Here is a 27,384-nt window from a genome sequence, read left to right as displayed (position 1 = left end):
AACACAGTAACTTTGCTGGTTTGAAAATCAGAAATGCAAGTTTTGTATTCAGCCAGCACTATGGCACTTGTGTACATGTACACATCAGGCACAGATATTCAAATTGCTTGAATCTGTAGCGGATGGTACAGAGAGTAGGAGAAAAGGAGCAAGAAGGGTAATGTGCATGTTCAGAGGGAGCTCCTCCAGGTCCCCAATACCATCAGCGGAAGCAGGGTGACAGGGCAGGCTCTGGGACACGATCAGCAGCAGAGAGGAATTACCACTATCGGCCAAGAAACAGGTAAGAGGGAAGATTGGAAGGAATATTTGGGGGTGGGGGGGAGATCTGGAGTTAATAAACTTAAAGGCAAGAGGATAGCTAAGATTTTACACTACTGCTTATTTTAGCATTCAGTTTGATTTAGTGAAAGAGCAAAGGTGATGAGAAAAGGTTTTTTAAATATATTGCTGCCAATAACACTCTCAGATAAATCATTGAAAATAGAGAATAATTGAACACGTTAGTGTATTCTCAAACAGTGATGTCATTGGCAGGCTCTTAACTTATGTTTCTATTCTGGACTGAAGGAATTGGATAGGGTAGATAGAGAGAAACCATTTCCTCTGGTGGGGGAGTCCAGAAGAAAGCATTGAAGTTAGAGCAAGGGCATTTAGGGATAACATCAAGAAACAGCTTCTCCACACAAAGGATAGTGGAAATCTGGAACGCACTCCCACAAAATGTTTTTGAAACTAGATCAATTGGAAATGTCGAAGCTGAGATTGATGGATTTTTTTGTTTGTTGGGTGAGTGTATTAAAAGACAAAGAATCGATGCAGGCAAATGGAGTGGAGCTACAGATTGGCAGTGATCTAATTCAATAGTGGAATAGGCTTGAAGAGCTGAATGGCCTACTTCTGTTCCAATGTTCTGAAATCTGAGCTAATAAAACACATCTTTTCTTATTATGGTGGCCTTTTAAAACAAAAAAGTTTAGTACAAGTGTTTCATAGATGCAGCATGTTCATATGTTCTTAATCTCCTCTGTTCCTGGTAAAGTCTACACTGAGAGTGCCCAAACTATGGCCCACAATCTGTGTCCAGCCCACGTACATGGAGCATCACAGTTAGCTCCATCTGTCCCTCCACTGACCAGCCACACCCCACCCCCACTACCCCACCTCCTGTTGTGGGACTTGCTGTTTTGTGATTGTACACTGCTGCACGCTAGGCCGGAAAATTCTCAACATCAGGGATTCCAGTTGAGTGAGCAGCAGGAGATCGGAACTGATAACATTGCTGTGGAGCTGGGTACTGCTGTAATGACTCGAGAGTGCCAACAGGAAACTGGAAGGGAAATGGGGGGGGGGTGGGGGGTGGGGGGGGGGGTGGCGGGGAGCAATAGTGTGACTTTGCAATTGGAGGAACGGCCAACAGCATCAGCATGAAATTAGAGGGGAATGGTACCAGTTACCCTTTTAATACACAAGGAGGTCTTTACGAACTTTCTAAGTTGTTACCTAATACAATTTCACCTTTTTTATATTGCTTCAACAGATACTAGGCTTATCATTTATTTTAAACAGTACTTAAGTATTTGCATGAATATCATAACTCCCGAGTGTGGGAATGATGGAGCTTGGGTTTCATTAGGCTCCACCCAGATCATTTTTTCAGTTCTTGATCAGGCAAGTTACAATTATGTAAGGTATTGTATTCGATAATGGGATTACTAGGCTGGTCAGGAAGATATTAGTTTTGTAAGTAAGTTTGTGTTCTATTTTGCATAGTCTCTCTCCCATTCTGGTGAACTAGGAAGTGGTTAACTACAGATAACAGCATCTGCAATGGAAATAGTTGATATCTGATTGACTCAGTGGAATGTGGATTTTATTCCTTTAAGATTAGTCTCCAAGGGTTTCTTATCCTATGATACCAGAAGAAGAGTTAAAACCAGCTTTTTTTTTTTGGAACAAGCTTGCAGAGGGGGTAGTCGATTCTGGCTTAACTGAAAAATTTGTAATGGCAAAAAACACATGCATGTGCCTAGTTCTACATATAAAGCTGGACTGAGATCTGTTGGAAGTGAGGTTGCAGGTTAGATATTTGTGGGTGGCGCAGTGGTTAGCACCGCAGCCTCACAGCTCCAGGGACCCGGGTTCAATTTTGGGTACTGTCTGTGAGGAGTTTGGAGTTTTTCCTGTGACCGCGTGGGTTTTTGCCGGGTGCTCTGGTTTCCTCCCACCGCCAAAGACTTGCAGGTGATAGGTAAATTGGCCATTGTAAATTAACCCCAGTGTAGGTAGGTGATAGGGAATATGGGATTACTGTAGGGTTAGTACAAATGGGTGGTTCTTGGTCGGCACAGACCCGGTGGGCCGAAGGGCCTGTTTCAGTGCTGTATCTCTAAATAAATAAATAAAATAAACAGTGTCAGGGAAGGAAAGTAGTGTTCCCTAAAGTAGGGAATCAACTGGTAGAATGGGCAGAAAGTCCATGATAGAATACCGTATATACTCATGTAAAAGTCGATTTCGTTTAAAATACGACTGGCCACTTTAGGCCATTTTTCCTATATCATGTGTAAAAGTCGACCTTCACTTTGAGTGCAGATAGAACATTCTACTCTTGCACTAGTATAAATACCTGAACATTCAGCTAGGCCATCCACATTTTTTTTTCAAAATGGTGCTAAGGAAGAGCAGCAAATACACACTGCAGTTTAAACTAAAAGTCGTGGTGTGTGCAGAGAAGGTGAATAATTGTGTGGCAGCAAGAGATTTTGAAGCATCAGAAAAATGCTGGAGATTGGAGAAAGCTTTCTGCATAGCTTGTAAAGTTGCCAAAGAATAAAAGTGCCAACAGGGGAAAGCCTAGCAAGCGGCCACAATTAGATGGTGAAGTTGCAGAATGGGTCAGTGAATGTCACCAGAATAGATACATAGTTTTCCCGTAATCCATCCGACCCTACACCCTGAAAGAAGCAAAGAAAACTGGCAGAGCAGATTTCAAGGCTGGCGCTGGCTGGTGTACCAGGTTCACGCAGAGACACAATTTTGTACTTTGTCAAAAGACTGAGATTTCACGCCGTCTACCGGCTGAATTTGACAACATGATAGCTGAATTTCGCTGATTTATACTCTGACATCGAGAGAAGAATGGCTACTGTTTGGCTTGTATTGACAAAACGGACATGCCCCCTGAATTTTGATATGCCAGCAAATCAAACTGTGCACAAAATTGGAGAAAAACAGCACCAGTTAAGACGACCGGCCATGAAAAGTCTAGATTCACTGTCATTCCTCCTTGTATGTCCAGGGCAAAGCTAAAGCCAATGGTGATTATTTAAGAGGAAAACCATCCCCAAACAGAAATTTTCAAGACACGTTATGTCTGTCTGTCCGTCTTGGTGGTGGCTATTATTTTCTTAAAGTTCAACAATATGATTTGTGTAAAGGTCGACCCCACCCTCACCCACAAATTTTAGCCTCAAAAATTGGGCTAAAAATTTGACACTCACAGGAATATATAGATTAATTACACAGAGTCAGAGTTATACAGCACAGAAACAGGCCCTTTGGCCCACTGTGTCTGTGCCGGCCATCAAGCCTATCTATTCTAATCCTACTTTCCAGCCCTTGGCCCGTGGCCTTGTATTCTATGGCATTTCAGGTGCTCATCTAAATACTTCTTAAATGTTGTAAGGGTTCCTGCCTCTATCACCCTTTCAGGCAGTGTGTACCAGATTCCAACCACCCTCTGGGTAAAACATTTTTCCTCAACTCCTCTCTAAACGTACCGCCCCTTACCTTAAATCTATGCCCCTTAGTTATTGACACCTCCGCTAAGGGAAAAAGTTTCTTCCTATTTACCCTATCTGTGCCCCTCATAATTTTGTATACCTCTATCAGGTCTCCCCTCAGCCTTCTCTGCTCTAAGGAAAACAACCTTAGCCTGACCAGTCTCTCTTCATAGCTGAAATGCTCCAGCCCAGGCAACATCCTGGTGAATCTCCTCTGCACCCTCTCCAGTGCAATCACATCCTTCCTATAGTGTGGCAACCAGAACTGTACACAGTACTCCAGTTGTGGCCTAACTAGCGTTTTATACAGCTCCATCATAACTTCCCTGCTCTTATATTCTATGCCTCGGCTAATAAAGGCAAGTATCCCACTTGCCTTTCTAACCACCTTATCTACCTGTGCTGCTGCCTTCAGTGATCTATGGACAAGTACACCAAGGTCCCTCTGACCCTCTGTACATCCTAGGGTCTTACCACCCATTGTTAATATTCCCTTGTCTTGTTAATCCTTCCAAAATGCATCGCCTCACACTTCTCAGGATTAAATTGCATTTGCCACTGCTAAGCCCACTTACCAGCCCATCTGTATCTTCCTGTAATCTGAGGCTTTCCTCCTCACTATTTACGACACCACCAATTTTTGTGTCATCTGCAAACTTACTGATCATACCTCCTATATTCGCGTCTAAATTATTAATGTACACGACAAACAGCAAGGGTCCCAGCACCGATCCCTGTGATATACCACTGGTCACAGGCTTCCACTCGCAAAAACAACCCACGACCATCACCCTCTGCCTCCTGCCACTAAGCCAATTTTGGATCCAATTTGCCAAATTGCCCTGGATCCCATGGGCTCTTACCACCTTAATCAATCTCCCATGCGGGACGTTATCAAAAGCCTGACTGAATTCCATGTAGACTACATCAACTGCTTTACCCTCATCTACACATCTAGTCACCGCCTCGAAAAATTCAATCAAGTTAGTTAAACATGATCTCCCCCTGACAAAGACATGCTGACTATCCCTAATTAATCCCTGTCTCTCCAAGTGTAGATTAATCCTGTCCCTCAGAATTTTTCCAATAGTTTTCCTACCACTGATGTTCGACTCACTGGCCTGTAATTACCTGGTTTATCCCTACTACCATTCTTGAATAATGGTACCACATTTGCTGTCCTGCAGTCCTCTGGCACCTCTCCAGTGGCCAGAGAGGATTTGAAATTTTGTGTCAGAGCCCCTGCTATCTCCTCCCTTCCCTCACATAACAGCCTGGGATACATCTCATCTGGGCCTGGGGATTTATCCACTTTTTAAGCCCACTAAAACAGCTAATACTTCCTCCCTTTCAATGCTAATTTGTTTGACTATATCACAATCCCCCTCCCTGATCTCTTCACCTACATCATCCTTCTCCATAGTGAACACAGATGAAAAGTAATCATTTAAAACCTCACCTACATCCTCTGGCTCCACACATACATTACCACTTTGGTCCTTAATAAGCCCTACTCTTTGCCTGGTTATCCTCTTGCCCTTAATACACATAAAACACCTTGGGATTTTCCTTTATCTTGCCTGCCAGTGTTTTTTCATGCCCCCTCTTTGCTCTCCTAATAACCTTTTAAATTCCCCCCTACACTTTCTGTACTCGTCTAGGGCCTCCGCTGTTTTCAGCCCCCTGAATCTGCAGTAAGCCTCCTTTTTTTTCCAGATCCAATCCTCTATATCCCTTGACATCCAAGGTTCCCTTGACTTGTTGGTCCTACCCTTCACCTTTATGGGAACATGTTGGCCCTGAACTCTCTCTATTTCCTCTTTAAATGACTCACACTGGTCCGATGTAGACTTTCCTACAAGTAGCTGTTCCCAGTCCACTTGGCCAGATCCTGTTTTATAAAGTTGATATCTGCCTACCCACAATTTGGTTCCTTTATTTCCGGTCCATCTTTGTCCTTTCCATAACTACCTTAAATCTTAGAATTATGGTCACTATTCCCGAAATGCTCCCCCACTGACACTTCTACCACTTGTCCTGCTTCATTCCCTAGGATTCAGTCCAGTACTGCCCCTATATTGGCGAGGGCCAGCTTTTCCCATTTTTTTGCATAATAAAAGTCAAATATTAAATAGTTTGTGAAGAATTTTCAGTTTTGCAGAAAAATATTTGCGCATGGGATTTGGGTGTAACTGGCAAGACCAACAGTTATTGCCCATCTGTAATTGGCCTTGAGAAGGTGGTGGTGGCCTTGAACTGCTGCAGTCAGTGTGATGAAGGTACTCCAATGGTGCTGTTAAGTTGGAAGTTCCAGGATTTTGACCCAGCGACTATGAAGGCAGGGATAGTGGGGAACCTGTAAGTGGTGGAATTTGCATATGCCTGCTACCCTTGTTCCCCTGGGTGGCAGGGGTTGAGGGTTTGGAAGTGCTGTTGTAGGAGCCTTGGCGAGTTGCTGCAGTGCATCTTGCAGATGCTATTACCCTGCTGCCATGGTGCACTGACGTTGGAGGGAGTGAATACTTAAGTTGGTAAATGGGGTGCCAATCAAGCAGGCTGTTTTAACCTGGATGGTGTCAAGCTCCTTGAGTTGGAGCAATACCCATCCAGACAAGTGGAGAGTATTCCTTCATACTCCAGACTGGTGCTGTGCAGATTGTGGAAAGGCTTTGGGGAGTCGGGAGGCAAGTCGGTGTCTGCAGAGTAACCAGTGTCAGGCTGCTCTAATAGCCATGTTATTTGGGGCAGATCAGGTAAGTTTCTGTTCAATGGTGACCTCCTCCACCCCCCCCCCCAGGATGTTGATGGTGGGGAATTCAATGATGGTAATACCATTGAATGCCAAGGGAGGTGGTTAAACTCACTCTCATTGGAGATGATCATTGCCCAGCACTTGTGTGGCATAAAGATTACCTGCCACTTAGCCCAAGCCTGAATGATTTGAATGATTGATTACTTTTCATCTGTGTTCACTATGGAGAAGGACGATGTTGGTGTAGAGATCAGGGAGGGGGATTGTGATATGCTTGAACATATTAGCATTGAAAGGGAGGAAGAATTAGCTGTTTTAGAGGGCTTAAAAGTGGATAAATCCCCAGGCCCAAATGAGATGTATCCCAGGCTGTTATGTGAGGCAAGGGAGGAGATAGCAGGTGCTTTGATACAAATTTTCAAATCCTCTCTCGCCACAGGAGAGGTACCAGAGGACTGGAGGACAGCAAATGTGGTACCATTATTCAAGAAGGGTAGCCGGGATAAACCAGGTAATTACAGGCCAGTGAGTCTAACATTAGTGGTTGGGAAACTATTGGAAAAAATTCTGAGGGACAGAATTAATCTCCGCTTGGAGAGGCAGGGATTAATCCGAGATAGTCAGCATGGCTTTGGCAGGGGGAGAACATGTCTAACTAACTTGATTGAATTTTTCGAAGAGGTGACCAGATGTGTAGATGAGGAAAAAGCAGTTGATCTAGTCTACATGGAATTCAGTAAGGCTTTTGATAAAGTCCCGCATAGGAGATTGATTAAGAAGGTAAGAGCCCATGGGATCCAGGGCAATTTGGCAAATTGGATCCAAAATTGGCTTAGTGGCAGGAGGCAGAGGGTGATGGTCGAGGGTTGTTTTTGCGAGTGGATGCCTGTGACCAGTGGTGTACCACAGGGATCGGTGCTGGGACCCTTGTTTGTAGAGTACATTAATGATTTAGACCTGAATATAGGAGGTATGATCAATAAGTTTGCAGATGACACGAAAATTGGTGGTGTTGTAAATAGTGAGGAGGAAAGCCTTACATTATAGGAGGGTACAGATGGGCTGGTAAGATGAGCGCAGCAGTGGCAAATGGAATTTAGTCCTGAGAAATATGAGGCGATGCATTTTGGGAGGACTAACAAGGCAAGGGAATATACAATGGATGGTAGGACCCTAGGACGTACAGAAGGTCAGAGGGACCTTGGTGTACTTCTCCATAGATCACTGAAGGCAGCAGAACAGGTAGATAAGGTGGTTAGGAAGGCATATGGGATACTTGCCTTTATTAGCCGAGGCATAGAATATAAGAGCAAGGAGGTTATGATGGAGCTGTATAAAACGCTAGTTAGGCCACAGCTGGAGTACTGTGTACAGTTCTGGGCACTACACTAGAGGAAGGATGTGATTGGACTGGAGAAGGTGCAGAGGAGATCCACCAGGATGTTGCCTGGGCTGGAATATTTCAGCTATGAAGAGAGACTGGATAGGCTAGGGTTGTTTTCCTTGGAGCAGAGAAGGCTGAGCGGGGACATGATTGAGGTATACAAATTATGAGGGGCATTGATAGGTTATATAGGAAGAAACTTTTTCCCTTAGCGGAGGTGTCAATAACCAGGGGGCATAGATTTAAGGTAAGGGGCGGGTGGTTTAGAGGGGAGTTGAGGAAAAATGTTTTCACCCAGAGGGTGGTTGGAATCTGGAACGCACTGCCTGAAGGGGTGGTAGAGGCAGGAACCATCACAACATTTAAGAAGTATTTAGATGAGCACTTGAAACATCATTGCATACAAGGCTACGGGCCAAGTGCTGGAAAATGGGATTAGAATAGCTAGGTGCTTGATGGCTGGCACGGACACGATGGGCTGAAGGGCCTGTTTCTGTGCTGTATAACTCTATGACTCGATGTCTCTATGAATGCTGTCCCGATCTTGCTGTATGCGGGGATAGAATACCTCATTATCTGAGGAATTGCAAATGGATCTGAACACTGCACAAACATTAGCGATCATCCCCACTTCTGACCTTATGATGGAGGGAAGGTCATTGATGACGCAGCTGAAGAAAGTTGGGTCTAGGACACTGCCCTGAGGAACTCCTGAGGCTGGATCCAACAACCATAATCATCTTTCTTTGTGCTAGGTATGACTCCAACCAATGGAGAGATTTCCCCTTGATTCCCATTGACTTTCAGTTTTACTTTGTCTCCTTGATGCCACATTTAATCAAATGCTGCCTTGATGCATTGGGCGTTTGCTCTCACTTCCTCTGCCATTCAGCTCTTTTGTCCGTCTTTGGACTGTAATGAGGAATGGAGCTGAGTGGTCTTGGCAGAACCTAAACTGAACGTTGGGGAGTGGATTATTGGTGAGTAAGCACTGCTTGACAGCATGTCGATGACACCTTCCATCACTTTGCTGCTGATTGAGAGTAGGTTGATGGGGCAGTTGTTGGCCAGATTGGATTTGTCCTGCTGTTTTTGAACTGGATGTAGCTGGATAATTTTCTACTTTTTCAGGTAAATGCCAGTGCTGTAGTCATACTGGAACACCTTGGTTAGAGGCGCGGGCAGTTCTTGAGCAAAAGTCTTCAGCACTACAACTGGGATGTAGTCACATCTTACAGCCTCCACTATATCCAGTGCGCTCATTCAATTTTGGTCACTTGGAGAGAATTGAATTGGCTGAAGATTAGTTCTGGTGGGGACCTCATGAAGAGGCCAAAGAAAAGTGCCTTGCCATTGGACATTCAGCCATGCAAGTAACTGTTTAGATGGATTTTTCTCACTAAAGGTGATGGGGATAACTGAAGATATGTCACTTGGAGTTGAGATTGATCCCACAGAACAAATAAGAATTATTATTCCAGGTGAAGGAATACAAGTTTTTAAATGAATAATGAAGGTTAAATGAAGAAACTGAATAGTGGCACTTACTGTGGAGGGGTGTGGCTGTAAAATATTTTCCTACCAGAATTGTCTTTGAGGCCTCTTGGTACTTTACTCTGACTGATGTGACTCTCAGGCTTCTGGTAAAACCATTGATTTTTAGTGATCTCTCTTTCTCTCTCTCTCTTTTCCCCTCCCCACCTCCCCATCCCACTGAGGAAGCTTCCCTAGTTGCTTCTTTCCCATAGCAACACAACTAGGGTAAGGCGGGTGGGGGTGGGGAGGGAGGGGGCGGTGGTGGGATGTTCTGGAGTTGTGAAAGGCATTATATAAAAACAAGTTTGTTCCTCTCACTAATAAGATTAAAAATTACTGTGTTGTTGATTGATTTCTAATAGCTTGTATTTCTTATCTTGATTTTTTTTAACAATTAAAAGCCTGAGGGTGTGTACATTTAGTAATAAGTGAGTATTAAATTGAAATTCAGCTGGAATAATTTGCCAAAAGGGCATATTTTTACAATGGGTACTGGTGGAGATCAGTATCTATATAGGAAGGCACAGAATGAGCAGGACAAAGTTATGATGGCTCTGCGTTGCTCTGTGCTAATTGAAAAACAGAGCTCAGTACATTTGAGAAATTTGTAGAGGGACCATCGTACCACTAGGGATTTGTTTTAAGCTTGTTGCACCACAGTCAGACTGGAGCCAGTGTATAGCTGAAACAGTGCAAGACCGAGGTAGTCTCAAGCTACTTGCTTAAACTTGATTCAAGTGACATTGCAGCGAAATATTGAACTGTTGGCATCAATGGGAAGCTGAACCTACTTTCCACTGACACAGATGATGTTTCAATGAGCCTGTTATTTAACTTGAACACACTGAAGTGGTGAACTTTCTACAAAATCGGACAATGCCAAACTATTTAATAGGATACCATACAACATGGCTAATTTGTGTGAACATTCCACCCGACTGAAATACAGAAGCAAATAGCACAGCTAAAGTATAATTAAAAGAGCTGTAAAGGTTGAGTTAATTTCTGTTCTTCATCCAGGGGTAAAGGTGCATTATTAATGGTGACAAGTCAAAGAATGGGTACAGCTAAAGTTAGTAGAATCCCAAAGGAGTTTGAAACATTGCTTTTTAAATTCCAGTAGCCCCAGTGTAGTGTTTCAAGGATATTCAAAATACAGTAAGGAGTGTTGTTGGCTTTTGATAAGATGTTCGTTTTCTATTAAGGGAAAGGGGACCTTCACAATAAAAACAGATATAAAAGATTAACTGCAATAAAATCTGAAATAAAAATAGAAATGAGGCCAATAAACAGGTCTGTCAGCAACTGAGTTGTTTTGGGAGTTGGCCTTTCATGACCGATTTATACTCAAAACATGAACCTTTTTTTCCCCTCTTTACGCAATGCTCTTCAGTTCCAGCATTTTCTTTCTCTATTTCATGATCAAAGTGACGTTGTGCATGAAACACCTAAAGGCAAGAAAGCTCTGACAAGAAGTTAAACACTAAAACCTTCAAGAGCTGGTAAATAATGATAGCCTGAAAATCGAAAGCATGAAGTTTCTTTTGAACCCGGCCCAAATTGGTTTTATGCACCAGAGTTCATGATCCTCTCGTATCGTGAAGAGGGAAAATAAAGGGTCATTTTAATTTTGAATACAGAGCTGAAATCCATTGAGAGCTTAATGAAAACCATTTAGAAAATCAAAATGTGCAGCAGCAGTGAAAAACATAACAAGTAAGTGTGCGTGATCGATCCCTGGTTTTGACTTTGGCAGCACTTTAGTAAAATGAGCTGAAGAAAGTAGCAGCTGCATTGTAACAGTTTTTTTCTGATTAGATATAATAGATCGCATTTAATTTTCTTATGCTGTTGGTGAAGGACAAAGGCCTTCCAGACAGTGCTTAAAGGGGCAGTATTTATGATGAAATGCTCCTATGTTAAGGAAACAGTTTAGTGGAGCCCGTGGGAGCGGAGGCTGAGTCTGTTTGATTAAAGCCGGGGTCCACTAGGGCATGAAGTGTGCATTGCAAAAGCAGCCCAAATGCTCAGTGGAATGGAAACATTAGGGCTTCTATTTGTGGCAATGATTCTGCTGCTGATTGCAAGGGGAGGTTTATGCTTCAGCTTTTTGAGGTTTTAAAACATTTATTCTGCATATGAATTGTCATTTGAGAATTAATTCACTGAAAAATATTAATTGGTTGTTGTGTTGCTAATTGTATTAAACAAAAAGTGTTGATATTAATTGTCATCTTGGCAGTTTTCTGCATTACCTACTGGTTAGAATTGTGCCAACAGCTTTGAAGTCAATTATAAGATTTTAAATATTTAAGTGGAAAATTTCAAGCAGTTATTAGTGTTTATAGTTTGAAATTTATTATCCTATGTGGAGAGATAGATTTATAGAGAGATACAGCACTGAAACAGGCCCTTCGGCCCACTGAGTCTACGCCGACCATCAACCACCCATTTATACTATAATCCCATATTCCCTACCACATCCCCTCCTACATTACTCCCATATTCCCTACCATTCTCCTACCTACATTAAGGGCAATTTACAATGGCCAATTTACCTATCAACCTCCAAGTCTTTAGCAGTGGGAGGAACCCGGAGTTGTTTTGTCCTGTTGGATCCAATAGGATATAGGGGGAAACAGTGGCGTAGTGGTAATGTCCCTGGATTGTAATCAAAGGCCAAGGCTAATGCCCTGGGGACATGGGTTCAAATCCTACCAGGGCAACTGGTGGAATTTAAATTCAATTAATTAAATTCAATGCATTAATTAAAATAATCTGGAATTGAAATCTAGTTTCAGTAATGGCGCCATGAAACAATCATTGTTGTAAAAACCCATCTGGTTCACTAATGTCATTTAGGGAAGGAAATTTGCCTCCTTACCTGGTCTGGCCTACATGAGACTTCAGACCCACAGCAATGTGGTTGACTCGTAACTGCCCTCTGAAATGGCCTAGCAAGCCAACTCAGTTCAAGGTCAATTCGGGATGGGCAACAAATGCTGGCTTGCCAGCAATGCCCATGTCCCATGAAAGAAAAAAAAAATTGGATTGACTTTTGGGACAAGGGTTAATGAAACAATATCGCAATGCCAGAATTAAGTCAGGCAAGAGGTAGATGTTGTGGAATGCACACTTGGGCCTGAATTTTACTAGCCCTCTAGAATGGGTCGGGAGATGGGGGTGTGCTATATAATGGTGAGGGAAGGACCATCGCCTTCCCAACGCCCCGAAATTTTTATCAGTGATGGCGAAGGCGGAGGCCAATTGAGGTTTGTTTAAATGGCCACTTAAGGGCCTCTTCCCAATGCCGCTGGCATTTTACCAATGGCTGGTGGGTCCCATGCCACGTGGGGAGATCGTGCAGTAAAACCTGCTGGCTTCCCTGTGGGGCTGGTAGGGGCTCCTGAACAGGCGGCAATGGACAACCCTGCGGAACCAACCTGACCCTACTTGCCTTGTGGGGAGGTCAGTGTCCATTTTTGACAGCTGTAGTCCCTGCAGTGGTCATGGCTCCCTGTGGCGCTGCTGAGACTGAAGAGCTGCCGACCCTCCGATTGGCTGGCAGCTCTTGGAGGCAGGCTCCTGTCTCTTTAAAATAAAATGGGGCTGAGGGTCCCTCAAACAGCCGAGGCAGGGTTGTCCCTGGCTTTCCATCCTGTCGTCTGGACCCTTGCTGCGTTGACAAAATTCAGCCCTTGCTACTTCACTGCTTCCATTGGTTTCCATCCTACCCAGGCGATCGTTCGTTTACTGTCTATTCAATTGTGCAAACTTCATCAAAGGTTCAAAAAAAAACTTCAATTGTTTCATTTTTGCAATCCCAGCCCTGTATTTTATACTGCTGTATTTTGGTTAGGTAGATAAATGTTGGCTTCTTCTGGAAGTGTAAATAAGGTAGACAATTGGGTTCAGTGCGACTGAAATTAATGTAGATGAAAAAACTGGTATTTATAGTACCATGCCACTTCTGACTGTCCAAAAGTGCTTCACCTCTAATTACTTCTGAAATATTGGCTCTTCTGTTGTTACCCAAACACTGTCTCAAATTTGTGCACAGCAGGATTCCAGAAACAGCAAATCAGCTGAATGATGTATGAGCTTGGACAGGGAATATCAGCATGTTCCTCATGGGAATTGTTATTTTACATCAGCTTGTGTAGAATGCGATCATTTACCATTTAAAGTATCAAATGTAATCAGGGGGTTAGTGTGGGAGGTAGGTGGCTGTTGTGGGAAAATCTGGACAGTGGCTGGAGCTTCCAGCTGAATACGTTTACTTATTTGGCAGGAAATAATGTAACCAGGCAGATAAAAGATACCATTCATTTTCTAATTAACCTCTGAGAAATAATCCACTTAGGTGTTGGCCAGAGTTTGCAGACACATTTGATTCTAGTCAGGAACATGGCTTTCTGAAATCGTGGCTGCCTGTTAGCAAGGAGTGCGTACGTGCAAGTTCAGACTGCGATGTAGGCTGTGTCTGCATTTGCTGCAGCATCAACTTCTTTTTCACCCTGCTTTTTGTAAGTTTTTTTTTTTCCCCCCCCTCTCTTGTCTGTCTCCTCATGGGGAAAGCATCTAGGGGTAGAAATTAATCACAGGCGGTGACGCAAAATGGGCAGTATTGGTTTGACTGCCCATTTATATGCAGCACCTGAAATTTAATTCCGTTGACCGCAATGGAACATCAAGCACTCGTGTAACGGGCAGCTGATCTGATACCGTTTTGCACTTTGCCCAAGATAAATTCATACCTGCAGAGCTCCACCCGATAGCACTGCTAAGATTTGAGGAGTCACATTGTGTTCAGTCGGTTACACTGAACCTATGACCCACCACCCAGTAGTAGCCCAAAACTGTGGCTGTAGTTCTCTTTTGGATGAGACACCCATCTTTCGGGTAAGATGTTAAACTGAGGCCCTGTCTACCCTCTCGGGTGGATTTAAAAGATCCCATGAATTCCCCTTTCAAAGAAGAGCCAGGGAGTTATCCATGGTGTCTTAGCCAATACTTAACCCTCAACATCTCAAAAAAGAGATTGTGTGGTCATTTATCACATTGCTATTTGTGGGAGCTTGCTGTGTCCAAATTTGTTGCCACGGTTCTCATGTTACAACACTTCAAAAGCACTTCATTGGCTGTAAAGCGCTTTGGGATGTCCTGAGGTCATGAAAGGTGTTATATCAATGCAAGTTTTTTTAAAAAATATTCTCTCTTTTCCTCCTGAAGACCCTGACTCTTGCTGGGGCTTTGGGCCCCCACCCTAAAGTATCTTGACAAGCATCTTGGTTATGAATAAAAACCTGCAAGTGCTGTTATACTGTTCCATAGGCAACAGCCTGGCCTGATAATGCCCTCACCATTATCTGCACACAGACACTTTCCAGCAAGGAAGGATCACTGGGTTGTGGTCACAAGACAGTTTTGATTTTTTTCTTCCCCTTTCCCTATTCAGAGACACTAAATTTAAAGAGTCTGCAATCATCTGTCACTAAACACAATATCACAGTTTTGTCTCTCTCTTGTCAGACTGATAACTCGCCTTCTAAGAAGCTTAGTTTAGACAGAAATTCCTCTAACAAAAACCTGATAGGATGCAGGTAACATGAGACAGGCAGGGTGAAAATCTGATTCCTGTTTTCAAATAATATCAGTAGTCGACTGCATACTTTCTTGTTGCTTTTAGATTTGTGCTGTGTCAGATCACAAGTTTTCCAACTCTCTTTCCACATCACAGTAATGGGATCAAAGTAAATGTCCAAAATAATTGTGACTGAAAGAAGCAATGTGGTCTTTTTTTTTCCCCCCCTCATTTGCTTGTTTGATCTAGATTTATAGCAGTGCTCCTGGCAAAAAAGTTCTGCTGGGTGGAAAGGCCAACAGTGCTGAATGGAGACCCTGTCCTTCAACTGATGCACAGTAATGCCCAAACTCACTATAAGATAAAGATAAAATTATCAGTAACACGATATTAATGACACAAAACATCCCTTTTAAACACTTTAGTAACAATGTGTTAATGACTTTTTTTAAAAAAAGTAAAAAGCAGTTTATTTTAAGAACTAGTCAACATATTGGAGAATTGTCGTCGCTGTGGGAGAAGGGGGTTCCCCAGTATAATCAGTAGCATAGTACTAAGAAGGATCTTTCTCTTGGCCATTTCATATTACAGAAATTGAAGAAGAAATAATTTTTGGACCCCATTTGCACTGGGGTATAATACAGAAACAGCTTGGTTATTTGAAAAGTCATGATCTCCACTTCTAGCCCCTGGTTTGTCACTACTGGCCAAGAGATTTTATAAACCAGTCGTGTGAAAACAACATTCTTGGCCCACAGCAGCTAACAGCTCTCGCAGTCACAATAAACACTGGTATGAGCTTCCACGAGCAGGTTTTTGCATTACCCACTGTCTCTCTACTGCAGTGGAGCAGATGAACTCTGTTTTGGTGGTTCTCTGTCCTCTCCTCTCCTCGCTTCTCCTCTCCTCTCAGCTTCATCTCTCTCTACTCCTTTCCTTCAAAGTGAAGGAGAGAGGGAGGACAAGGCAAATCAAACAGTAATGGTCATGTGATGTCAAACCTGGCTTTGAAGGACCAGCAAATTGGGGAAGACTAAGATTGGGACCTTGCTGTTTACTGAGTCACACGTATGAGTGACATGCTACCGCTGTGCAACGCAGCGTGTTGCTGCTCCTGATCCTGTCTTTGACGTTTAGAACTAGCGGAAGCTAGCTAAGTACATGAGGCACAGTGTGGCTTTCGAGCAGAGAGTTCCACCATTGACATGCTGTTCTCCCTTCGCCAGCTACAGGAGAAATGCCGCAAACGACAGATGCCCCTTTATGTTGCTTTCATAGATCTCACCAAAGCCTTTAACCTCGTCAGCAGATGTGGTCTCTTCAGACTACAAGCAAAGATCAGACGTCCACCAAAGCTACTAAGTATCATCACTTCATTCCATGACAATATGAAAGGCGCAATTCAGCATAACGGCGCCTCATCAGACCCCTTTCCTATCCTGAATGGTGTGAAACAGGGCTGTGTTCTCACACCTACACTGTTTGGGATCATCTTCTCCCTGCTGCTCTCACATGCGTTCAAGGCTTCAGGAGAAGGAATTTTCCTCCACACAAGATCAGATGGCAGGTTGTTCAACCTTGCCCGTCTAAGAGCGAAGACCAAAGTACGGAAAGTCCTCATCAGGGAACTTCTCTTTGCTGACGATGCTGCATTAACACCTCACACTGAAGCGTGTCTGCAGAGACTCATCGACAGGATTGCGGCTGCCTGCAACGAATTTGGCCTAATCGTCAGCCTCAAGAAAACGAACATCATGGGACAGGACGTCAGTAATACTCCATCCATCAATATCAGTGACCACGCTCTGGAAGTGGTTCAAGAGTTCACCTACCTAGGCTCAACTATCACCAGTAACCTGTCTCTCGATGCAGAAATCAACAAGTGCATGGGAAAGGCTTCCGCAGCTATGTCCAGACTGGCCAAGAGAGTGTGGGAAAATGGCGAACTAACACGGAACACAAATGTCCAAGTGTATCAAGCCTGTGTCCTCAGTACCTTGCTCTATGGCAGCAAGGCCTGGACAACGTATGTCAGGCAAGAGCGACATCTCAACTAATTCCATCTTCACTGACTCCGGCGAATCTTTGGCGTCAGGTGGCAGGACCCGTATCTCCAATGCAGAAGTCCTCGAGGCGGCCAACATCCTCAGCATATACAGCCTACTGAGTCAGCGGTGCTTGAGATGGCTTGGCCATGTGAGCCACATGGAAGATGGCAGGATCCCCAAGGATGCATTGTACAGCGATCTCGTCACTGGTATCAGACCCACCGGCCGTCCATGTCTCCACTTTAAAGACATCTGCAAACACGACATGAAGTCCTGTGACATTGACCACAAGTCGTGGGAGTCAGTTGCCAGTGATTGCCAGAGCTGGCGGACAGCCATAAAGGTGGGGCTAAAGAGTGGCGTGTCAAAGAGACTGAGCAGTTGGCAAGAAAAAAGACAGAAGTGCAAGGAGAGAGCCAACTGTGTAACAGCCCTGACGACCAATTTTATATTCAGCGCCTGTGGAAGAGTCTGTCACTCTAGAATTGGCCTTGAAAGCCACTCCAGGCGCAGCTTCACAAACCACTGACCACCTCCATACACTTACCCATTGTCTCTCGAGACAAGGAGGCCAAAGAAGAAAAGAATAGAGGGTTAAGCTGATAGGGTTAGATGAAATAGGGTGGGAGAGGGCTCCTTTGAAACTTAAGTACTGGCCTATTAGGCCAAATGGCCAGCTTCTCTGCTGTGAATTCTATGCAACTTCTCATTTCTGGCTGTTGTCAGAAAATTAAACATTAGCCTTCAAATTAAGCTGTGTGAATATTAGCTCATGAATGTTGAAGTTCCTGTGTCTGCTATTTAACTGAAGCACGAACCAGTTTCCTCCTTTTTAAATATGGTTGAAAGAATTCCATACGAATGTTGTAAGTATCTGTGTGCCAAAATTCAGGGTATAATTTCATGCTAATGGAGTTCGAAAACATTTATCTCTTTATTCTGCTGTACCCCATGTAACTTGTCATAGTGCAGTGCACGTTGATTTTATTTTTGTCTTTATAATGGATAGCTTCCTTTCTCGAAGACAGTGACTCATGTTGGAATAGAGTCCCAAGGAGACATCGGCATCTTTGTGGTACTTAGTCTTCAAGTGGGAGCCGAGACAGTTGGGGTTAGCAAAGCAGACTATTTGACTGCAATGGTCATCAACACTGAGTCTGATCCCCTCTCAACGACATAGCCAGGAAAAGGGATGAGAACCTGAAAAGCGAATATAGGGAGTTAGGTTGGAAGCTAAAAGGCAGGACGAGCAGGATAGTAATCTCAGGATTGATACCGGTGCCACGTGCTAGTGAGGCTAGAAACAGAGAGCGAGTGCAGCTGAACACGTGGCTACAGAGTTGGTGTAGGAGGGAGGGCTTCAGATATGTGGATCATTGGGATACCTTCTGGGGAAGGTGGGACCTGTACAAGAAGGACGGGTTGCATTGAACTGGAGGGGCACCAATATCCTGGGCGGGAGGTTTGCTAGAGCTCTTCGGGAGGGTTTAAACTAGTTTGGCAGGAGGATGGGAACCGGAGCTACGGATCAGTGGATTGGGTAGCTGTTGAACAGGCAGATACAGAGTGCAGAGAGTCTGTGAGGAAGGTAGACAGTTGACAGGGCTAAGTTGCAGCCAGTATGATGGGTTGAAGTGTATTTATTTTAACGCAAGAAGTGTCAGGAATAAGGGTGATGAACTTAGAGCATGGATCAGTACTTGAAGCTACGATGTTGTAGCCAATACGGAGACTTGGATATCACAGGGGCAGGAATGGATGTTGGTTGTTCCGGGGTTTAGATGTTTCAAAAGGAATAGGGAGGGAGGTAAAAGAGGTGGGAGAGTGGCATTGCTAATCAGGGATGCTATCACAGCTGCAGAAAGGGAGGTCGTCGAGGAGGGTTTGTCTACTGAGTCATTATGGATGGAAGTCAGAAACAGGAAAGGAGCAGTCACTTTATTGGGAGTTTTCTATAGACCCCCCAATAGCAGCAGAGACACAGAGGAACAGATTGGGAGGCAGATTTTGGAAAGGTGCAGAAGTAACAGGGTTGTTGTCATGGGTGACTTCAACTTCCCTAATATTGATTGGAACCTCCTTAGTGCAAATAGTTTGGATGGAGCAGTTTTTGTCAGGTGTGTCCAGGAAGGTTTCCTGACTCAATATGTAGATAGGCCGACTAGAGGGGAGGCTATGTTGGACTTGGTGCTTGGCAACGAACCAGGCCAGGTGGCAGATCTCTCGGTGGGAGAGCATTTCGGTGATAGTGATCACAACTCCCTGACCTTTACTATAGTCATGGAGAGGGACAGGAGCAGACGGATGGGAAAATATTTAATTGGGGGAGGGGGAATTACAATGCTATTAGGCAGGAACTGGGGAGCATAAACTGGGAACAGATGTTCGCAGGGAAATGCACGACAGAAATGTGGAGGTTGTTTAGGGAGCACTTGCTGCGACTGCTGGATAGGTTTGTCCCGATGAGGCAGGGAAGGGATGGTAGGGTGAAGGAACCTTGGATGACAAGAGATGTGGAACAGCTAGTCAAGAGGAAGAAGGAAGCTTACTTAAGGTTGAGGAAGCAAGGATCAGACAGGGCTCTAGAGGGTAACAAGATAGACAGGAAGGAACTGAAGAATGGACTTAGGAGAGCTAGAAGGGGACATGAAAAAGTCTTGGCGGGTAGGATTAAGGAAAATCCCAAGGCGTTCTACACTTATGTGAGGAACAAGAGGATGGCCAGAGTGAGGGGAGGGCCGATCAGGGAGAGTGGAGGGAACTTGTGCCTGGAGTCGGAGGAGGTAGGGGAGGTCCTAAATTAATACTTTGCTTCAGTATTCACTAGTGAGAGGGACCTGGTCGTTTGTGAGGACAGCGTGAAACAGGCTGATATGCTCGAACAGGTTGAGGTTAAGAGGGAGGATGTGCTGGAAATTTTGAAAGACATGAGTACGGATAAGTCCCCGGGGCCAGACGGGATATACCCAAGGATATTTTGGGAAGTGAGGGAAGAGATTGCCGCGCCTTTGGCGATGATCTTTGCGTCCTCGCTGTCCACTGGAGTAGTACCAGATGATTGGAGGGTGACAAATGTTATTCCCTTGTTCAAGAAAGGGAATAGGGATAACCCTGGGAATTATAGACCAGTCAGTCTTACGTCGGTAGTGGGTAAATTATTGGAGAGGATTCTGAGACAGGATTTATAATTATTTGGAAAAGCATGGTTTGATTAGAGAGAGTCAGCATGGCTTTGTGAGGGGCAATCCATGCCTCACAAGCCTTATTGAATTCTTTGAAGATGTGACAAAACATATTGATGAAGGAAGAGCAGTGGATGTGGTGTATATGGATTTTAGCAAGGCGTTTGATAAGGTTCCCCATGGTAGGCATGGGATACAGGGAAAGTTGGCTGTCTGGATATAGAATTGGTTGGCCCATAGAAGACAGAGGGTGGTAGTAGATGGAAAGTATTCAGCATGGAGCTCGGTGACCAGTGGTGTTCCGCAGGGATCTGTTCTGGGACCTCTGCTCTTTGTGATTTTTATAAATGACTTGGATGAGGAAGTGGAAGGCTGGGTTAGCAAGTTTGCCGATGACATGAAGGTTGCTGGAGTTGTGGATAATGTGGAAGGCTGTTGCAGGTTGCATTGGGACATTGACAGGATGCAGAGCTGGGCTGAGAAGTGGCAGATGGAGTTCAACCTGGAAAAGTGTGAAGTGATTCATTTTGGAAGGTCGAATTTGAATGCAGAATACAGGCTTAAAGACAGGATTCTTGGTAGTGTGGAGGAACAGAGGGATCTTGGGGTCCATGTCCATAGATCGCTCAAAGTTGCCACCCAAGTTGATAGGGTTGTTAAGAAAGCGTATGGTGTGTTGGCTTTCATTAACAGGGGGATTGAGTTTAAGAGCCGTGAGGTTATGCTGCAGCTCTATAAAGCCCTGGTTAGACCACACTTGGAATATTGTGTTCAGTTCTGGTCGCCTCATTATCGGAAGGATGTGGAAGCTTTAGAGAAGGTGCAGAGAAGATTTACCAGGATGCTGCCTGGACTGGAGGGCATGTCCTACGAAGAAAGATTGAGGGAGCTAGGGCTTTTCTCATTGGAGCGAAGAAGGATGAGAGGTGACTTGATAGAGGGGTACAAGATGATGAGAGGCATAGATAGAGTGGATAGTCAGAGAATTTTTCCCAGGGTGGAAAGGGCTATCACCAGGGGGCATAATTTTAAGGTGATTGGAGGAAGGTTTCGGGGAGATGTCAGAGGTAGGTTCTTTACACAGAGAGTGGTGGGTGCATGGAATGCACTGCCAGCAGTGGTGGTAGAAGCAGATACATTAGGGACATTTAAGCGACTCTTGGATAGGTACATGAATGATAGTAGAATGAAGGGTATGTAGGTAGTTTGATCCTCGAGTAAGTTAAAGGTTCGGCACAACATCGTGTGCTGAAGGGCCTGTACTGTGCTGTACTGTTCTATGTTCTAAGAGCTCATTGGATCATAATCAGGAGAGGAAACCCAGTCTGACATTTATTAACTCTCTCTCTTGCATGGAGATACTGATAATTTGGTGTACTTACCATTGCCCTGACTGAAGTCATTGTTCTATTTTGAAATCAATAAAAATCAAAAGGAGACGCCATTGCCTGGCATGTCAAACCACAAGCATTAAATTTGTTGAGGACTGTAGACTGGATGAGTTGGTTTGTTGACCAGTAGGCAGGGTTGTCAACACAATGGTGAATAGGATACGTTGAAGGTGTGGTGGGGAGAAAAGGGGCTGACGTGATAATCTTGCAGCTGTCCATGTGTCTCAAATAGCTGCCTAGATACCCATTCCCTCACCACCAGTGCACTCTAAATTCTAATGTCTGCATTCTAAAGGCATGAGGGAGCTACATTTCTGAGCCTGTGACGTGCCTGCATTCTTCTTATGTCATTTCTTCACTACATGAAAACACGTAGTTTTGATTTTTTATTTTCTTGATCTGTCACTGTATCTGATAGTCGTTAAGTACAATATCTATAGAGTGATGTGGGCCACCTGTGAACAGGCTGGAATAATTTTAACTTGGAGATGATGTAAAATGGGTGATATTGAATTGACTGCCTATTATATATTATAGCTGAATTTCCTTTTATTAGAGTCAAAAGAAGGGGAAATAGGCATGGTGTCTAATGGACAATCCATTTACTATTGCCCATTTTATACCAAAAGTTAAAATTGCCCCCCTACCCAGAGCGCTGTATGTATGCATACTATGATATTGTTGTGTTTAGAGGCCTGGCTAAGGATACTATGAAAGAGTTTGGATGCTCAGTTGGGTGTTGAGGGTGGGATTGTGTCATTTATATGTGCACCAGTGCTGCTGTCAAAACAAATAAGAGATTTGGAGGACTGGGACTCTTTGTGCCGAGAAACTGTATTGATACATATACTTTCATGTTCAAATTTAAATATCCTTCTGACTCGCACCACTACACTTTTCATCTTCTGACAAAAATGGCAGGAAAGTTCAGACACAACTAAAGGGAACAGGATTTTTCCACATGAGGGAATTTTGTTATACATATGTATAATGTGTAGCATCACTGCACCTCTCCCGGATGCCAATTCCAATCTCCTCCTGCCTCAAAGATGGACTTGTATGGGGTAACTACAAAATAAATCAATATTTATGCTGCTCTGCTTTGGCTGTCCTAGCTTCTAGCACAAGATTTAGGGGAACAAAGAGAAATAATGACACTGATACTTGCTGGAATATAATTCCATGGACATGTGTCCTTCAATAGCCAGCTGGCCATTTCTTATGCGTGAGCATAAAAGAGAATCATCTGCAGGCACTTTGGTTATGGTGGGAGGAGGGGTGGAAAAGGCAAGGCATCGCAGCTGAGGGCAGTTTTACCTTCGCCTTAAGCGACTACATGTGAACTTCTCAGTAAGAGTCGGTAGTTGGTGGTGAGGAGTCACTAGTTATCGAGGCTCTATGGTTATGAGTGAGGAGTCGGTGGTTAGTGGTGAGGAATGGAGCTGAAGCTGATTGTTGTGCCTTCCATATGGATCAGCACATAGTTATCAACTGTTAGCTCAGTTGGTAGCACTCTCGCCTCTGAGGTGCAAGGTTCAAGTCCCACTCGCGGGCTAGAACACAAAAATCAAGGCTGCTACTCCAGTGCTGCCCTGTTGGAGGTGCTGTCCTTTGGATGAAATGTTAAACCGAGGCCCCATCTACCTGCTCAGGTGGATGCAAAAGATGCCTTGCACTATTTTGAAGAAGAGCAGGGGAGTTATCTTCGTGTCCTGGCCAATATTTATCCCTCAATCAACTTCACAAAAACAGATTATCTGGTCATTATCACATTGCTGTTTGTGAGAGTTTGCTGTGCGCAAATTGGCTGTCACATGTCCTACAATACAACAGTAACTACATGCCAAAGTACTTGATTGGCTGCAAAGCGCTTTGAGTCATCCAGTAGCTGTGAAAAGGACTATATAAATACAAGATTTCTTTACTGGAGATGGAACTTGGACTATTATCTGTATAGCTGAGCTTCACACCATGCAGTGCATTTATTAACAGCGATCGACCCAGACAGAAAAGAAAAAAGGTCGAAATAAATAACAAGTTAACATCAAAGGAATTGATAACCAACTTATGAACTCTCCAGAATGAGTTGCCATTTAATATTTTCTGAGATCAATAATTGGATCAGTGGCTATAGATACAGACTCATTTCCAGGCAGCTCAGAGTATCTCCCAAGGTTGGGAAATCACAATTGTATTGGTCAGGAATGCTATAATGATTTTATAAAAAAAAAAGGGATCCCAGGAACCTTATTAATGGACTGTCATATCACATTGGTTTCTCTACTGTAATGAACAACTGGTAGGAATGCTTCTATTTATGACAGTAGTTCCTAAAAGAAAAATGCTTGTAAGTGCTGAGCCTGCTAAGCACTCAGACCTTTGGAATTCAGGAAACCTGAGATGGGGGGGTGGGTGGGAAAGAGGAAGAGAAAGGCAGTGGCTGTGAAATTGAGCTGTCTAGTGCTGCTGGAGCCAGATGCTCTGAGTGGGGTACACGCTGCATCCAGTACAGTTTGCGTGGCGCCCCATGTTGGGAAGGGGGCTTGCATCATTCCGTGCATCCGCCAGAAGCTTCCCAACTGCCAGATTGTGAGGTCAAACAGCTGTGCCAGCTGATTTGTCACATGGTTTTCAAGCTTGGCCCAGGCACGTCCGTTCAATATATTCACTTGAAACTCACCAATGAACATTCATACGTTAAAGAGGACCCCACCACTAGTGTCATTTAAAGGTCCGGGCACCCAACTTGCTGGTTAAGGTGTTTTAGACTAATGTGTGCGATTGCAAAGTTTCAGTAAGTAATGTAGAGTATCTAGATGTTGGGTCTGAGTCCTGAGTGTCAGGGACTGCTGATGGGTGAGTGGGGGTGTGGTGCATTAAGCAGTGTAAGAGGTTGGTGGTGGTGTGTCTGAGATCCTTTGAAGATGCATTCACTAACCTTGACTACACAGGTGAGATCATTAAACTTCTTATGACACTTCTTGGCCCTTGGTGCTAGACTCTTTGCATTAACCACCTTAGCCACCTGCTCCTATTCCCTTCCTGGGTGGTCCGTGCGAGCCTCCTGGTCCCCTGTGGAAACATAGCCTCTCTTCTGTCCATATCTGTGAACCTTGGAGCCCACTTCTTCCCTGGTGCTCCACATCTCCCTTGCACTGCAGCACCGTGCCAACCCTTCTTCAACAGTGCCTTGCAAACCCACAACCTCTACCACCTAGACGGATAAGGGCAGCAGATACATGGGAACACCACTACCTGCAAGTTCCCCTCCAAGCCTCACACCATTCTGATTTGGAACTATATTGGCATTTCTTCACTGTCGCTGGGTCAAAATCCTGGATCTCTATCCCTAACAGCACTGTGGGTGCAATGGTTCAAGAAGACGGCTCATCACCACCTTCTCGGAAAATTTGAGGATGCATAACAAATACTGGCCTTGCCAGGGGTGCTTGCTTCCCATGAAGGAATTTTTAAAAAGAGTGCCGTTCCCCTTTAAGAGTACGCGGTGCAGCCAGCTTGCTCCTATCAGCATGTGCTGTTCGGCCCCCCAACTGAGTACTCAGGCAGCCAGCAGTGTGGGCCCCGCTCGGACCAATGCTATAATTGAGTAAATGAGACAACACCAAGTTTGTGTGCTGCCTACCTCCACACAACTGGTGTAGGACTTTTAGGTGTGTGTGTGTGCGTGTGTGAAATTCCAGTAACATAAAACTAAATATGGACAGGATAATGGGTGGGAATTCCTCGAACACTGCGCCACACTGACGTGTCTGCACTGGAAGTGGATATGTAATGTTCTGCTGAGTTCAAAAAAACTACAGAAATCACTATTAAACAATTAAATTCAAAGCTCTGGTGTGTCGCAGTGGATGTTTGTAATGTGTAGTTTAAAGCAAGACATAGAGGGAGATTTTGAAGACTACCTTTTGGCACTGCTTATAATGTATTGTTAGTCTGAACCCAAATGCCTCTGCTTTTCCGCAATATACAACTTTCCTTTATGCAAAGTAAATTCTTTTACTACATTTACCAAAATGTACCACGTCACATTTACTAACATTGAGTTCCATCTGCCAGTTTCTTGCTTTTTCTACCACCTACAAAGTATTCTCTTCCAGCTTTCTTTGAGATCTAGATTATTAACAATATTTTAATATTAACTGCAAATTTGGATATGAATCCCTCCAGCCCTATATCCAAATTTTTGATGTACACAATGAACAGAAGTGTTGCCAGAACCAGCCTCTGAGTTTTTTTTATTCATTCATGGGATGTGGGCGTCGCTGGCAAGACCAACACTTATTGCTCATCCCTAATTGTCCTTGCGAAGTGGGTGGTGAGCTGCCTTCTTGAACCACTGCAGTCCATGTGGGGTAGGTACACCCACAGTGCTGTTAGGGAAAGAGTTCCAGGATTTTGACCCAGCAACAGTGAAGGAATGACGATATGGTTCCAAGTCAGAATGGTGTGTGACTTGGAGGCAAACTTGCAGGTGGTGGTGTTCCCATGTGTCTGCTGTCCTTATCCTTCTAGGTGGTAGAGGTTGTGGGTTTCGAAGGTGCTGTCGAAGGAGCTTTGAGTTGCTGCTGTGAATCTGGTTGATGGTACACACTGCTGCTACTGTGCATCAGTGGTGAAGGGAGTAAATGTTGAAGGTTGTGGATGGGGTGCCAATCAAGCGGGCTGTTTTGTCTTGGATGGTGTTGAGCTTCGAGTGTTGTTGGAGCTGCACTCATCCAAGCAAGTGGAGAGTATTCCATCACACTCCTGACCTTGTGCCTTGCTACAATGCTGTGCATTTCCAATGGCTCTGCGAAATGGCATTGATTCCTACTTTTAGTGTTTTAGTGTAGAGAAAGGACTGAAGATTTTGGTGTGCTCAGTGGTGGGTGTGGGTAAGAACAGAACATATTTGCCAGGGTCAATGTGGGTAAGGGCTTGGTGGTATTTGGCCAGTGTAGGTAATGAGGACAGACATTTGTGTGGTTCAGTGGCCAGTGTGGGTATGGACGTGAGGCAGTGCAATGGAGCAACATTGATGGGCACCAAGGAGTGGTGAGGCATTGGTGCCTGTCATTGTAGAGTTCCTGAATGCTGCAGTGGAGGCTAATCTCCTGATTGTGAAGTGTGTGTTTGCACACTAGGTATGGATACATGTTGAGAATAGGACCAAGCTTGATTTGTTTAGATTTTGCAGTAGCAATGATGGCTAGACTGTTGGTGTTTGCCGTCATTACTCCTCTGAAACTGACAGCAACTTCTGCAGTCTGCACATGTGCAGGTAAGCAAAGAAATCTCAAAGGTGCTGTCATTGATGCTATGTTTCCCCATAGGGGGTGCTATTAAAGTCCCCCTCCCCCACCGTCCCCCAGTCTATAATCAAATAGAAATCATTGAACTGATCAAAACTTGCCCTTTTACACTACACTATTAGTCTTGCTGTAAATAAAACCTTAAAGTTGCACCTTGTTGAATGAGGTGCAACTGGGTTTTTTTAACAGTGCACTAAGTTCATAATTACTTACAAACAACCTCTCTGACCCTGAAAAACTAATTTTATATTTGTGGGATGTCAAATTCCTCCATTATGATAAAAACTTATTTAAATTTTTTTAGTTTGTTTGATATTTCAGCTTCTACCTTTAATCTCATGTGTATGTCCCAATCATTTGTGTGCGCTCATTTTAATTTCAAATGGAAAACTCTACATTTTACTTCATGA

The 27,384-nt window shown here is 44.1% G+C and overlaps 1 protein-coding gene across 8 annotated transcripts in view; it reads left to right on the top strand.

The window, feature by feature from the left end:
- Nucleotides 1–27,384, top strand: part of arhgap28 (Rho GTPase activating protein 28) — a 243,731-nt gene that overhangs the window by 117,490 nt on the left and 98,857 nt on the right. The window contains exon 1 of one of the 8 annotated variants that reach the window (XM_068031292.1): nucleotides 270–283. The exons of the other annotated variants lie outside the window; for them this stretch is intronic. The gene's annotated coding sequence lies outside the window, so the exon portion shown is untranslated. Of the gene's footprint in view, nucleotides 1–269; nucleotides 284–27,384 lie in introns of those variants that run through there. 8 annotated transcript variants of the gene reach the window in all.

This window comes from Heterodontus francisci, chromosome 5, assembly GCF_036365525.1.
Source record: "Heterodontus francisci isolate sHetFra1 chromosome 5, sHetFra1.hap1, whole genome shotgun sequence".
In the NCBI taxonomy this organism is placed as follows: domain Eukaryota; kingdom Metazoa; phylum Chordata; class Chondrichthyes; order Heterodontiformes; family Heterodontidae; genus Heterodontus; species Heterodontus francisci.
This window is presented reverse-complemented; position numbering and strand designations above follow the sequence as displayed.